This window comes from Protopterus annectens, chromosome 8.part1 (genome assembly GCF_019279795.1).
Source record: "Protopterus annectens isolate FY-2018-M chromosome 8.part1, PAN1.0, whole genome shotgun sequence".
NCBI lineage: Eukaryota > Metazoa > Chordata > Ceratodontiformes > Protopteridae > Protopterus > Protopterus annectens.
In genome coordinates, this window is record NC_056742.1 from 544,829,631 (window position 1) to 544,843,942 (window position 14,312).

Consider the following 14,312-nt stretch of genomic DNA (forward strand, 5'->3'; position numbering starts at 1 on the left):
AAATTTCTGATATAAATTTAGACAAAATTTCTTCTTCCCATAAGGCCATCACTAGGTTGGCGTAGCTATTGGCACAAGAAGTGCCCATAGCTACGCCATCCTTTTGTAAATATAGCTGTTGATTAAACGAAAAGACATTGTTCTCCAATACCATTTCCAGTAAAAGGCAGATAAAGTCTATTTGGTTGATTAACATGCTAGAGTGCTTAATCAAATACTCCCGAATACTTTCAATTCCTATCTCATTGGGAATGTTAGTGAATAATGATTTAATGTCCATAGTTACCATTATGAAAGAAATATTATCAGGTAATGATTTCGTCCCTTCATATAAATCTAATAAGAACTGTTTGGAATCTCTTAGGATAAATGTATTTAAATCCACAATAGGTCTCAAAGCTCTTTCAATTAATATGGAAAGTGGCTCTGTAACCCACCCTCGACCAGATACAATTGGTCTCATAGGGGGTTTTTTTTGAGTCCTTATGCACCTTGGGTAGTCCCTGAATAGTTGGAATAGCAGGGTTTTCAACAAACAGAAAATTATACAGGTCAGAGTTAATAATATCTGTCTTATATAAATCATCAAGGGTATTGTACACACTAATTATATATTCTTGAGCACTTGATACTGGAATAGGCTCTTAAAACTGAGTGTCACTTAACATCTCAGTCATACTATAATCATAAAATGTTTTATCTAGAACTACAATAGGGCCCCCTTTATCTGCAAGCCTAAAAGAAATATTCCTATCATTTAAGTCTTGTAAAGCTTTAATTTGTTTGAATGTTAAATTATTTTTCCGAATGTCTGCATGAAAATCATTCTTCAATGAATATATATCCCTTTCTACTATTCTGCTGAAGGCATCTAATAAAGGATGTAAGTTTGGAACACAAGTACTTGGTCTTTTAAGATATCTACTTGATGTTCCAACATTGTTCTCTGCAAATAAAATTTTTAACTGTAAATTCCTTACAAAAAGTTTGATATCCAATATTGTATCTGTTACATTGCTTTGTCTAGATGGAATGAAAGATAAACCTTTGTTTAAAACTTCCAATTCAAATATATTTAAAGGCCTGTGTGAAAGATTCCACACTAGGTCATTCTCTCCCACATTTTCTTAAAAGTTGGCTCTTTCATTTCTGCTCCTGAGGCTTTCCCCTTCTGCCTCCCTCTGCTCATTGAGCAATTTCTTCCTCGGCCGTTTACTTCGGCTATAGGGAAAGGGCTGAGTACCTCAGGGGCTTCAATGTTAGTGCATATAGTAGATGTCTTACTGTGCACTACTGGATCCCTTTGAGTATATCCTGTTCTATTCATGATACTGGAATTCAAATTACTATCATTTACTGGTGTTTCTACTCTTCCTATTACACTATCTGAAATTGAATTCTCAGAAACAGTAACTTCAACAGACTGTGACAATGCATTATCAGTAATAAAGTCATTCCTTAACCCACCCACATTAATAGCATAGCTATTACTAGTATTAACATTCAAAGGATATGCTTTACGACAATTTGCTGAAACAATATTGTTTTTACCATGATTAGCATTATTAGAAACATTTGTATTATTCCATCTATCATTGGAAATAATATGTCTGTCTGAGCCATTTCTGTTGTTCCTGGGCCAGGTAAAGACCTGGCCATGCTGAAAATCATATATGTCCCTAGACAGTTTATGCTTCTTTTGTTCTAATAGTCTCTTTTCGTATAAACAAACACTGTCAGTTAGATGGTCTAATAGCGGTTCAATGACTCTGTCACTGAACTCGCTATACAAATCAAATTGTTTCTTCTCAATAGCTTCCTGTAAGTTAAGTTCTTCAGGCAAAATAATTCATTGAGCAATTTCATACAGTTTATGCTCACCTCAATGTTCATCTGCTGCCAGCAACACAGGAGTCCCGGGTATGTATTACCTGTCGTTGGCATTTTGATTACTCTCAAACCCCTCGGTATAACTTTTTTCTGGATGCAGACTTCAAAATGAAATTGCTGCATCTGCAAACGTTTTAGATTGAGTAAGTCGGACTCCAGCAAAGATAGGGTAGAGTTCAAATTCTCATAGTGTGCTGTTCATCGTTTCGCCAATATTAACCGTTGCTAACTCAAGCTGAATCAGCAGGTTGACGTCAGAAATGACGCAATTCTGTAAACGTGAATAAACCATTTTCTTCGGTGGAATACTATTAGGGTTGTATGGTAACTCTAAACTATTTTCAACTGAATCTGCCATGGTAAAGCTGTGGTGTTGAGATAAATTGAGAATAAACCAAATAATAAATGTCACCACCAGCAATAAAATGATCCTGAGCAGGATAAAAAAGAAAAATAACATACGAAAATAACGAGCTCCGTTCAGGATCAAACCAAGCAGTCAGTCAATCCAAACCAAAATATAGGCAAAGTTAATATCTATTCAGACCTGGTGCCAAAGTCTGGAAATAAAGGCACTATGTAAAAGCATACAACAGAAGTCTATTCAGACCTTAGGAAACACTTCATAGGTATCCACAAATGTTCCACATTCAAAAACCAGTAGTATAAAAGATAAAAGACTTTTTATTAAACAACGTTAAGCAGCTGAATATATAACTCAGTACTAAACTGATAAATGAAATAATTAAATTATCACTTAAATAATTAAAAAGATAGTCATATAATAAAAAGTAAAAATATATATATATATATACACACACACACAAAGGCGAAAATTTGAAAAATAATAAAAATAAAATCATACATAATATAAATATATATATATAAAATCATAGCTAGGCTCACCTATATATCTTGTAACCAGTTTTCCCCTAAATTGACTTGTTAAACTTTTAAACTTTGGTTATTGTTTTTAATTATTGATAAACATTGTTATAAGTTAACTAATTTCATCAAATTACTATGTAACCTGTGGAGCTTTTCTCCGCTGAAAAGGACACCTGGTATCCAGGTGGACAATCCTGGTAAACAAATGTTATTATACAACGACCCCCCATTGATATACCAAAACATGCATGATGATTGGTCAATGTGCACATTGTAAATCAGACTTAAATTAGTGGAAAAAGGTCCGGTCGCCCGGACTTCTACCATTAGTGCAAGTCTTTTTTTTTTTTTTTACAGCAACAGAGAACGCAAGATCTCTGTTGCTTTTTAGAAACCGTCTTGCTATGTTAAAGGAGTTTAACATAGCGAGACAGCTTTAAAAAAACTAACGGAGATCTTCCTTTCTCCGTTGCTTTTTTAAAGGTGTCTCGCTATGTTAAATGGGTTTAACATAGACAGCTTTAAAAAAAGCAACTGAGATTATCCGTTGTTTTTGTAAAGCTGTCTCGCTATGTTAAACTCCTTTAACATAGCGAGACACTTTGTAAAAAGCAATGGAGATCTTGCTTTTTCGTTGCTTCCACCCACAGCTCTGATGTACTGCGTAAGCATACACATGCGCAGTACATCAGAAATGCCACAGAATACCAGACAGCTGCAGAAGGGCAGCAGGAAGGCATTATACAATGCCATTATTTAAGAAAAGTATTTTTTTTCTTAAATAATGTCATTGTATAATAGCAATAACCCACTTCTGGGTGTGGGTAATGCTGGATTTACCCACTGTTGTCTTTGTTTGGCCACTTGGGCTTCACCCTCATGACCAAACCACACCATCTGTGGGTGTGTGAACCACCTTTCCCTCGTCTATGGCCTTGGTAACTGTCTAGAAGAAGTCAACCAGGTTTAGTAGGCATGATCTGCCCTTAACAAAGCTAAACTGGGTCGGGTCAAGTGTTTGGAGGTTCCCAATGTCTTTGTTAATGAGTTCCATGATGATGTGCTCCATAGCCTTGCAGACCAGGCTAGTCAGGCTTATGGGGCGATAGTTACCAGGGTCAGTTGTGGCTCCTCCTTTATGGAGCGGAATAACCATTGCGGTGTGCCATTCTATGGGCACGTAGCCTGTGAAGAGGCTGAGGTTGAACAGCGTGTTTAGGTGGGGGGTTAGTTCATTTTTGAAGTTATCAGTACTGTGGCACCCAAATTAATTTAACTGCAGCAGGCAGTCAAGATACACAAAGCAACAGATAACAGCAGGTGGGATGTATGCAGACATGGAGGACCTTAAACTGTCAAACAGCACATTTATTTATTTAAATTTGTCTACTGATGTAGGGTACTGATCAATGATTTTTTTTTTTTTTTTTTTTGCAGACCCTAGGAAGAACATAAAAGTTAAACACAAATGCAGTTGTTAAAACAACCCTTAAATATTACTTGGAGAAAAAAAAAGTCATTGTGTTCATATAATTTTTAAGTGTAGGTTAGGTGGAGGCACTGCTTATGGAGAAACGGTTCTAACGTTCAATTTTTACTTACAGTCTAATTCAACAATCTCAGAACCCCAAGATTTGGTTTCATTTTTTCCACCCACACAGCTCATTATTAACTGACTCTGCGGCCCATCCTTGTTTGCCACATCTACCTACCCCTTCATGACCACCTCACACTTTATCTGAGTTAGGGTTGCAGCCATCAAGGAAACTAAGGTGTAATTTACAAAAGTAAACAGGTGAACATATTCCACATCAAATTTGTTGCTTTCCTGTGACCAAAATGGGTCCCTATGTCATGCATTACTACTTATATACTGCAGACGCCTCAAGAAATTACATGCTGCACTACTGATGTCCAGAAAAGAGCTCACACGAGACTTGTACCAAATGGGAAAAGAAAGAAATTTTCCCTAATCAGCACCTATACACTGGAGACAGTAGTACCGTGCATACAGAAATTCAATTTTTTAAACCCACAATGTGAAAAATGTATGCCCCTAGCTACAAAAAATTAAATTAATAAAGAACCCCATTCCACTGTGATGCTTTAATGTGCCTGAACAAAATGCTTACGGTTTATGAAAATGACATTGTCTGGTCTCGTCTTTTGCGGCCAGTCATTAGTTACACCACCATGAGCACTCTAGCATCTTAGCTGGACCACTACTCACAACATGGTATGATCACACTGCCCAAAGCGTGACACATAACACCATGGATTATTTAAAAGAAATTTAAGCGTTACACTTGCAAAACATAATATACCAATGCCTAATCATATGAGGGCCAAGTGTACTGGGATGACTGGTTGCCTAAAACATGTAGCTATTGATGGAAAATACTCAGGACAGGCCGTTAAAATTCTTTTTTTCCATAAAATGCAGCAACCTCAGAAATCACTGCAAAAAGAATGGAAGGTGGTGGTCATATGGGAGAAAGGAAGCAAAGATGTGATTTCATAAATTTGCCAAAAGCAGTTTTAAAACCATTTGTGTGATTTGACACTGCTTCCAACTATAGGGTGTGAACAGACCTGTCCCAGATGAAATCACCCATCATACTTTTGCACAGCTTAATACAGTATGTCAGAGTTTTCTTTAAAAATAATTGGATTTTTTTTATTTTTTAAACTAAATTAGTTGGCATATATTATGGACACCAGTGTACTTTGGTACCACACTGAACGCTCAATTTCCTTACTAGTAAATCAACAAGGCTTGGTATATGAAACCAACAATAAAAAAGGTACACAAGTATCCCTGATCAAACAAGTAAGCTTTAAATATCACTTAAAAAAGCCATTATGGCATATGATAGAAAGTTGTTTTGTTCATAGGATCATAAGAGAATACTAGGCTATTGACCCAGAGGTCATTTCAAGTCCGGCCATTTTATCCCAATGTAATACCATAGAAATGTTAGTTAATACGAAAAATTGCATTTAGTGATGACTGCCCATGTCCAGGAGAGGTTGTGAATGCTATCCCCGGTAAGAATTTACAGTGCCCCATCCACTCGTCCAGGTTCCTCTTGAATAGTGCTACAGAGGTGCCCTGCTTGTTAATACTTACTTGTACTAAGAGACAAAGCATAAATCAACAAGGAGTACTGCAGAACACAAACCAAATGATTCAAACAAAGGAAAACCAAATGTCGTGGATATTTCCAAATGTCAAATCACTACATTATCTTGAGTTACAGCATAAACCTGAACTCCATTAATGTCCAACAGGTGTATGATACTACCTCTCTTATGCTGGTCAGCTCTGAAGTACATAACGAATCAGAGTTTGCACAGTTTAAGCAACAGTCTTCATAGGTTCATTAGAAATTACTAGGCTACTGACCTGAGCATCCTCACAAGCCTAGCTGCTTAAGCCCAATTGATTACTACGTGGGAGATATTATTTGTGCCTTTGTAGCACTTAGTACCCATGTCTAGGAGAGTTACATTTACAGCTTCCCATCCAGTCATCCAGGTTGTGCTTAAACAGGGTCATAGAAGTGCTCCGCTATACACAAACAGGCAAACTATTCCAGAGGAGTGACAACCTCTGAGAGATGCGTCTGTCTTTCCAATAAGTCCTGTTAATGTCACAAGCCAGGTTTGGGTGCCTGATCAAGTGCCCCTAGTCCCATATAACTTTCGTATGTATAGTATTTCCATTGGGTTTGGGTCAGAGATAGCCCTCTAGGCCAGGCACAAGTCACCCCTGTGTAGTCTATACACTACTGAATGCAGTGACTTCAATCTGTCCGTATATGATATGCTGAAGACCTTGAATTAGACCTCTGAGATCTCTCAAGCTGCTGCAGGTGTCTAGTGAGGTACATGCCAAAGAGGGCATTATACTCAATAATGGGCGTGATGAGGGACGAGTACAGGGGAGTTAAGATCTCTTTTCCTTTCAGGTGATGCCTTTGATAATCAGAGGAGTGATGCAGAATGCCTTACTCACCACAGTGGCTACATGATGGTCAAAGTTGAGGTCACATTTGACTTGTATTCCCAAGTCTCTTATCACTGATTTTGTGCTTAGGGTGGTGTTGTTTGATAGCCTGCAGGGACATTGTTTTACCAAAGGGAATGATGATCATAGTCTCTTACCACTGATGTTGTGCTTAGGGTGGTGTTGTTTGATAGCCTGCTGGGACATTGTTTTACCAAAGGGAATGATGATCATTTTTTACCATTCAGCTTAAGCCTAAGCCTAAGATTTTGACACCAATAATTTGTCTGAGTAAGCCCTTCTTGGAGGACACTGATATCATTAGGGGATTCGATGACTGCACCCAATTTGCAGTCATCAGTAAACTTGGTTAGCCACAATCCCTCTGTTTTGGCCTGGCATTCAGAAAAGTAGATGCCAAATAAGAGTGGGCCAAGCACTGATCCTTGAGGGACTCCACTAGTGACTGGTCTGTTGGTTGAGGTGGAGTCTCCCACTTTAAGGGTGTTCAGTCTGTGAGCCAGTTTGCAACCCATCTGACTACATATATGTGTTGATCTTGAACATTTTTTAATTTCTCCAAGACTTTTGGGTTTCTAATACCATGACGGGAATGGACTCCATTCCCACGTCAAAGTATGATTAAAGTTCATGAAATTACTTTTGTTTCAGTCTTTGATGTCAGCCAATATTGTTCTTCGCAGCACCCCCAATGTGCCCATTAATGACTTTTCCTGCAGTTCGTATGTTACTGTTTCTAACTATGATTGTAATTTTTTTTTATAAGACCCTTTGCTCCTACTGCTATTGGAACTGTCTGGGTATCTTTTCTTCCACATTGCTCTCATTTCTAGCTGCAGATCCTAATATTTTACGACTTTGTGTCTTTCTCTCTATGCAAGTCACTGGGTGGGGCAATTTCAATGATCACTGCTACTCGTCTTCTTTTCTTGGACCACTATATCCAGTTTTCTAGCATCTATCTTTTGAACTGCTGGTAATGGATGATCCCATGTGCTCTAGACTTCTACATTTTCTATAATGCTTTGTGTCTCACGTTTCCAGTGTTTTTTGGCCACTTCAATACCACAATGTTTGCACAATCCCCAGTGCAACAGTCTCACCACATTATTATGCCTTTCAGTATACAGTCCTTCTGCCATTAATATGTTGCAACCAGTAACGAGGTGTGCAACTGTTTCCAATTCTGTTTTACAAAACCTACATTTGTCCGTTTCTCCCACATATTAAATGGACTTTATAAAACAATGCATACGCAGCCCACTATCTTGGTTGACCAGTATTAACCTTTCATCTCTTGGTTTGAATTCGCCTCTCCTTAACCATTCCTGTGTTTGTTCCTGATCAACATGAGGTTCTTCCAGAAGTTTTCTATACAGTCTATATTTATGCTTTTTTCACATTTCTTGTCTTCGCATCTGATCCTTCACCTTATATTCGCTCATTTTTTTGGCACATTCAGTTGCTGCCTGATTTTTATCTACTTCCCGTTTGATTTCTATTCTTGCTTGATGCCGATAAGCTTCAAAGAATTCATCTTAGATTTATTTTCCTCATGTTTCAAAACTTTCACTACGTTTGGGTCTCGTGAGGTCAGTAGATATATGTGGAGTCCCACGATTGCAGATCTATACATATAATCCATTTCAAGGAGGCCTATCCCTCCTTCGGAATGTGGAATATATAATCTTGGTATACACTGATCTTTTATAAATCATTTGGTGAGCATGAAGCAACCTTTTTGTTTTTCTAGCTAATCTATCCAACACGTTTTGGGGTCAGTCAATCACTCCAAAACTGTAAGTTAGGACAGGAAGAGCAAATTGGTTTATAGCTTGGATTTTGTTCCTAGATGTCAGTGCTGTTTTCAAGATTAATTTAAGTCTTCTTAAGTATTCTTTACTAAGTTTTATTCGCATTTTGTTCATGTTTTATTTTTGACCCTTCATCAATTCCTGGTCCTTCCTTAAGTTGATCAATGAGATTCCCTTCGACAGCAGTTACAATCTTTTAACCATAGATGTGGTCGATCTGTACACGTCAATACCACACGATGAGGCTGTCGAATGGATCGAACTAATGTTACGGGACTGTGAAGCCTCCAATAATGACATCCACTTGGTCACAGTACTGTTAAACATTGTTCTATCCTCTAATTTTTTCCTTTTTGATGGGCAATACTACCTGCAAAAGAAAGGCATAGCTATGGGTTCCCCATGTGGCAGCAGTGTTGCCAACATGTTTGTTGCCTACTGGGAGAAACACTTTTTATTCAACCATCCACCTTTCGTGCAGAGATCAAAGGTTTATACTCGGTTTCTTGATGATGTGTTTGTGCTTTTTCAGGGTAGTGAGGTCGATGCCTCAAACCTAATAGAACACATGAATTCTACAACCGAGTTCCTGAAATTTACCCATCATTTCTCAACATCGAACATTGATTACCTGGATGTTCAACTACTTAAGGATAACCTCAACAGTAGATTCTGCTCATCCATCCATAGGAAGGCAACTTATTGTAATTCTTTTTTACATTTTACTAGTTGCCATCCTTGGAGGCAGAAGCGATCTATTGTTAAAGGGCAACTGGTAAGGGCTGCCCGCATGTGCAGTACCATCGATGCTTTTGAACAGGAATGTTCATTACTTGCGGGCATGTTTGGTGGCCGCGGATACCCTGAGGACCTCATCTTTAATTTGACTGATGAAGTTTCATCAAAACGGAGAAGTGGTTATTATTTACCGCTTTTGTCATCTAGGGAACAGGACGGTCAGATTGATAATCCTCCCTCAGGTATAGCTAATAATTTGGTGGTGATTGAGCCTCGCAGTAGAACTAATTTTGCATTAGCCTTCACCTTTCCATTTAGCACACACTCAGGGTCTATATGCTCTATCATACGCAAGAATTGGTATTTCATTACCAACTCAGGTTTGCACGATAAGTTGGGGAACAATCCGTCATTTACCTTTAAAAGAGGTTACAATCTCAAGGACTTGCTGCAGAGAAGCAATTCAACGGACCTTATGATTAGACACAAGGGTAGTGCCACCTGTGGGTGTTGCAAATGGTGCATACACATACGGGTAGGCAATTCCTTCACTATTGGTAAAAAGAAGTTTACCATCAATCATAAGATTAACTGTAACAGTAAATCAGTTGTTTACATAGCCTTCTGTGAATGCTGTAAAGCGTTCTATGTTGGCAAAACGGACCGTCGTTTGAGGGACCGTATTTACCAACACCAATATGCCATCAGGAATCAGAAGAGTGAAAATGCTCTTGCCAAACACATACTTATTAATTGTGGGCACAGTTTTAAATTTATGGGCATTGATCAAGTATTATGTGATAAAAGAGGGGGTCCCCAGTCATTACTACTAGAGACCCGTGAATTAGAGTGGCAACTACAACTAGACGCTTTCTCTTTTCCGGGTCTTAATGACAACTGTAATATAGCCTCCATTTTAAAGTATAAGAGCTACTTAAGGTGAGGAGATCTGTTATTAGGCCTATCGCACTTTTAATCTCCACCTTTTACTGTGGTTAATACAGCCTATTTTGATCACATTTTCCTTGACAGATTGCAATGGGTCATTCGAAAAGTGGTGACTAGCTACCTTTGGTCTCATCAATAAACACATGAGTAAATAAACAATTCCCATGTTTATTTTTATTTTCACTTTTATTTATTACTTTAGTTCACTACCATAATTTCAGTCATTATCTTAGAATTTATTTTCTATAGAATTTATGGTTTATTACATTTAATCACCAGTATACAAGGTTAAAACTGGTGAAATTATATAGCTCTAAGCTTGAGCAGTTTGTTTTAGTATGATGTGGTGCATTTTACACATTTCATTACATCACATCCTATTTTTACAGATTTTAATTATGATGTCTTACAACTTTGAAGTTTACCACCTGCTTGCATTGGTATAAGCATTTTAAAGCGAAGCTTATTGTTTTTAATTGTGGCATTTGCCTTTAAATTAGTAACAGGTTGGATGAGTCACATGATTGTTACGAGATTTAAATTATGTGAGTTTCCAATTGCTGGTATGCTGAAGAAGCTTCTGTGTTACAGAAGCGAAAACGTTGTTTTATTTCTGTCCAAATAAAGTACGTTACTTTCATTGAACTTGGCTCGGTGGAACACCTTATTATTTTTATTATTTTTGCTTCATCAATTCCCAAATATTTATACACTCCTCCTTGTTCAAGTTCCTTTACATCAAATTTTTGTCCCAAACTGTTTTCCTGGTGTTGCAGTTTTCCTGCTTTAAAGGTTGTTTTTGCACATTTATCAAAACCAAATGACATTTTTATATCTGGAAAAGTTTTGACAACTTACAGTTGTGTTTTCAATTCCTCATCTGATGAGCTATACAGTTTTAAATCATTGACGCTGAGAAGTCTTTATACTTTGTTGTTTTCTAGGATCCAGATTATAGCCATGGCCTAAGATGTTGAGTAAACAGCTTAATGGATTAAGGGCAAGGCAGAATAGTAAAGGTGAAGAGAGTCACCCTGGAATATCCCCCTTTGATTTTTTATCCCTGGGATAACAATTTGTCCTTTATCATGCTTCAATTGCAAAGTGGTCTGCCACAGTTTCATGGTCACTTTAATGTTCTCGATCAGTGTGCAGTGCATCTTATACATTTTTAAGCACTCTTATCCATGAATCAGGGATACTGTCAAATGCTTTCAACTGGGTAAGTTTGTCAATGATACCCAAGTGGGCGATTGTGCCAACAGCAGTGACCAAGTTGAGGTAGGCTGTGTGAACTGTTTTGTCTTGCATTGGTCACTTTTTCGAAGACGTCCAAGGATCCTTGTGGACTTTTGGGAGCATCCACAAGGATGATGTGCACGCCCCCATGAGACCTGTTGTGGCAGGCAGGGGTTGGGTGACCGAACCAATGTCATTGTACCTCGAGAAGTATTTAAGACCAGTAGTGAAAAATATTCACATATATTTAAGGACACAACAGTTTTTGTTGAATCTGTATGCTAAAACAACATTGTTACCTAGTGACCCTCAGTGTACACTAGTGACATTAGATGTCCAATCACTGTTCACAGTTATTCCTAACACTGAAGGTCTTGAGATCATACAGAGATGTTTGAGGGACAATACTGGCTACAACCCCTTTTATATATCTGCTTTGCTCTCTATTAGAAGCAGTTTTAGAGAATAACGTTTTCTTGTTTGATGACCAGATATACATCCAGAAAGATGGCGTGGCTATGGGCACCTCATGTGCCAATAGCTACGCCAACTTGGTAATGGCTGATTGGGAAAAAGAAAAGTTGTTTCCTTTGCACAGTTTCCAGAGTCATTTGATTTCTTTATACACGTTTTGTAGATGACCTGTTTTTATTGTGGAGGAGTGATGATAACCAATTACAAAATTTCTTTGGTGAAATTAATGCACTTACACATTAACTGAAATTTACTACGGAGAAGTCAGACTCCTGGATTGCTTATTTGGATGTATATAAAGAAAAGTTGGAAAATGGGATGTTGAATACTGGAGTTTTTAGAAAATCATGTCATAAGAACACCCTTTTGCATAGGGAGAGTACGCGTCCCAGATACATGTTTAAAAATGTTATTAGAGGACAAGCTATGAGGGCTTCACGACTTAACCCCACCAATGAAGGGTTTGACGGTGAGTTGTTGAACCTGAAAGATAGGTTGATAGCTAGATCTTATAAGTTGGATGAAGTGATGGAGGGCTTTGAAGGAGTGGACCTTATGAGGGGAGGTAGAGCCTGCCTGTATTTTGCTGACAGAGGGATGACTGATTGTGTGGGGATTAGTGGCCCTGAGTGTGTGCCTTCACGGAGAACAGATGTAAAGGTGTCTTTGTTTTACACATCAGGACAATATTAAAGATATCTTTTCTAAGTGCTCACAGTGGATCCCAACATTAGGGACATTTTAGAAGACCAACCATGATTTCTTTACAGGAATTGAATGAATTTACAAAGATTATTGTGTTTTCCAAGGGATTTACCTACTGTATCGAATGAACTATTACAGTGTTGTATCTCACCATGTAACAGGTGTAATTTCTATATGTACATGGATAGTAGTGCCACTTTCACCCACCCGATTACTAAGCAATATTTTAAGTTCAAGATTAAGGCCGATTGTTTAACCGAGCATGTTGTTTATTTGGCTAGTTGTACATCATGTTTTGCATTTTATGTTGGGAAGACAAATAGGTTAAGAGACAGAGTGAGGGAACAAATGTACCACATTCGTATTAAATCGGACGTTAATGCCCTGTCGAAACATGTACTGGAAATCAATGAACAACACAGCTTCAGGTTTTTGGTCATGCAAGTTAACACACTCAAGCACACGGGGGGGGGGGTGTTAGGAACTATACTGAAATATGGGAGTTGAAGTGGATTATCAGGCTCAGAGCAGATAAAAAGCATGGCCCTGAATGATAGGGTACCTTTAAGACCTGTGTTAAAGAACAGGAAATTGAAAATTAAATACTGAAAGTTTTATATGATATATTTTTTTTATACAAAATATATTTATGTAAAATGTTTATATTTTGACACCATCTATTATGTATTTGATGCTTGAAATGCATTTTAACAAATGTATATATTTTACAGAATTTTTAAAATGCAGGATGTTATGTCATATTTTAGCTAACTGGATTAATTAATAGGTGTATTTATATATGTGCTTTACAAGTGGAGATGTTTTTGGTCTGAAGAAGCCCTGTTGGTGAAAGTGCTCACCAGTTCTGTATTTTAATAAATCGATTTGGACTTTTAACAATTGCTGTTCCTGTGGATTTCGTGAATTGGATTGTGTCACTTTGCATATGTGTATCTTTTTATTAGCCTTGGCTTGCTCCTGTGCTTACTGGTCTCTCATTTTAAAAAGTTAGTAAACTGAGTTTTCTGTTCATTTCATATGTTATTTTGTGTGGATTTTTGAATGCTAGCTAAGTGCTATGATGTTATGCATGACTGCCACTTGGTCCGCAGAAAGCAATAGAATGATGCAAGTTTCTAACAGTAATAGAAGCAGCCTTTTTTTGTTCTCTTAATACTACTGTAATGGTCTTCTAACCAACTGTAAAAAAAAAAAAAAAAAAAAAAAAAAAGTGCGTGATAAAGCAAGAGTCATTTAAACGAAGTCCAAAACTTACAGACACAATGGGGGCATTACAGTACGGCAACCTGTGATACTTATACATACCAATTTTGAAACTGCTTTACTATGGAGTGAGAAAAATATGTCAGACTGCAAAGATTTAGTATGAATTCACTAAATTGTACTGTTTTGTCTGTACTGCTCACAATTACACTATGTAGAATAAATAAAATAAAGAACTTCTCAACTAAGATAAGCTTTTTGAGGAGTTCATAAAAAGTAAACGCAGAGTCTTGCCTAACCACCCCCACCACAAACGCACACAAAAATGTAATAACAGTTTCCCAGTGACTGGGGACTGAAAG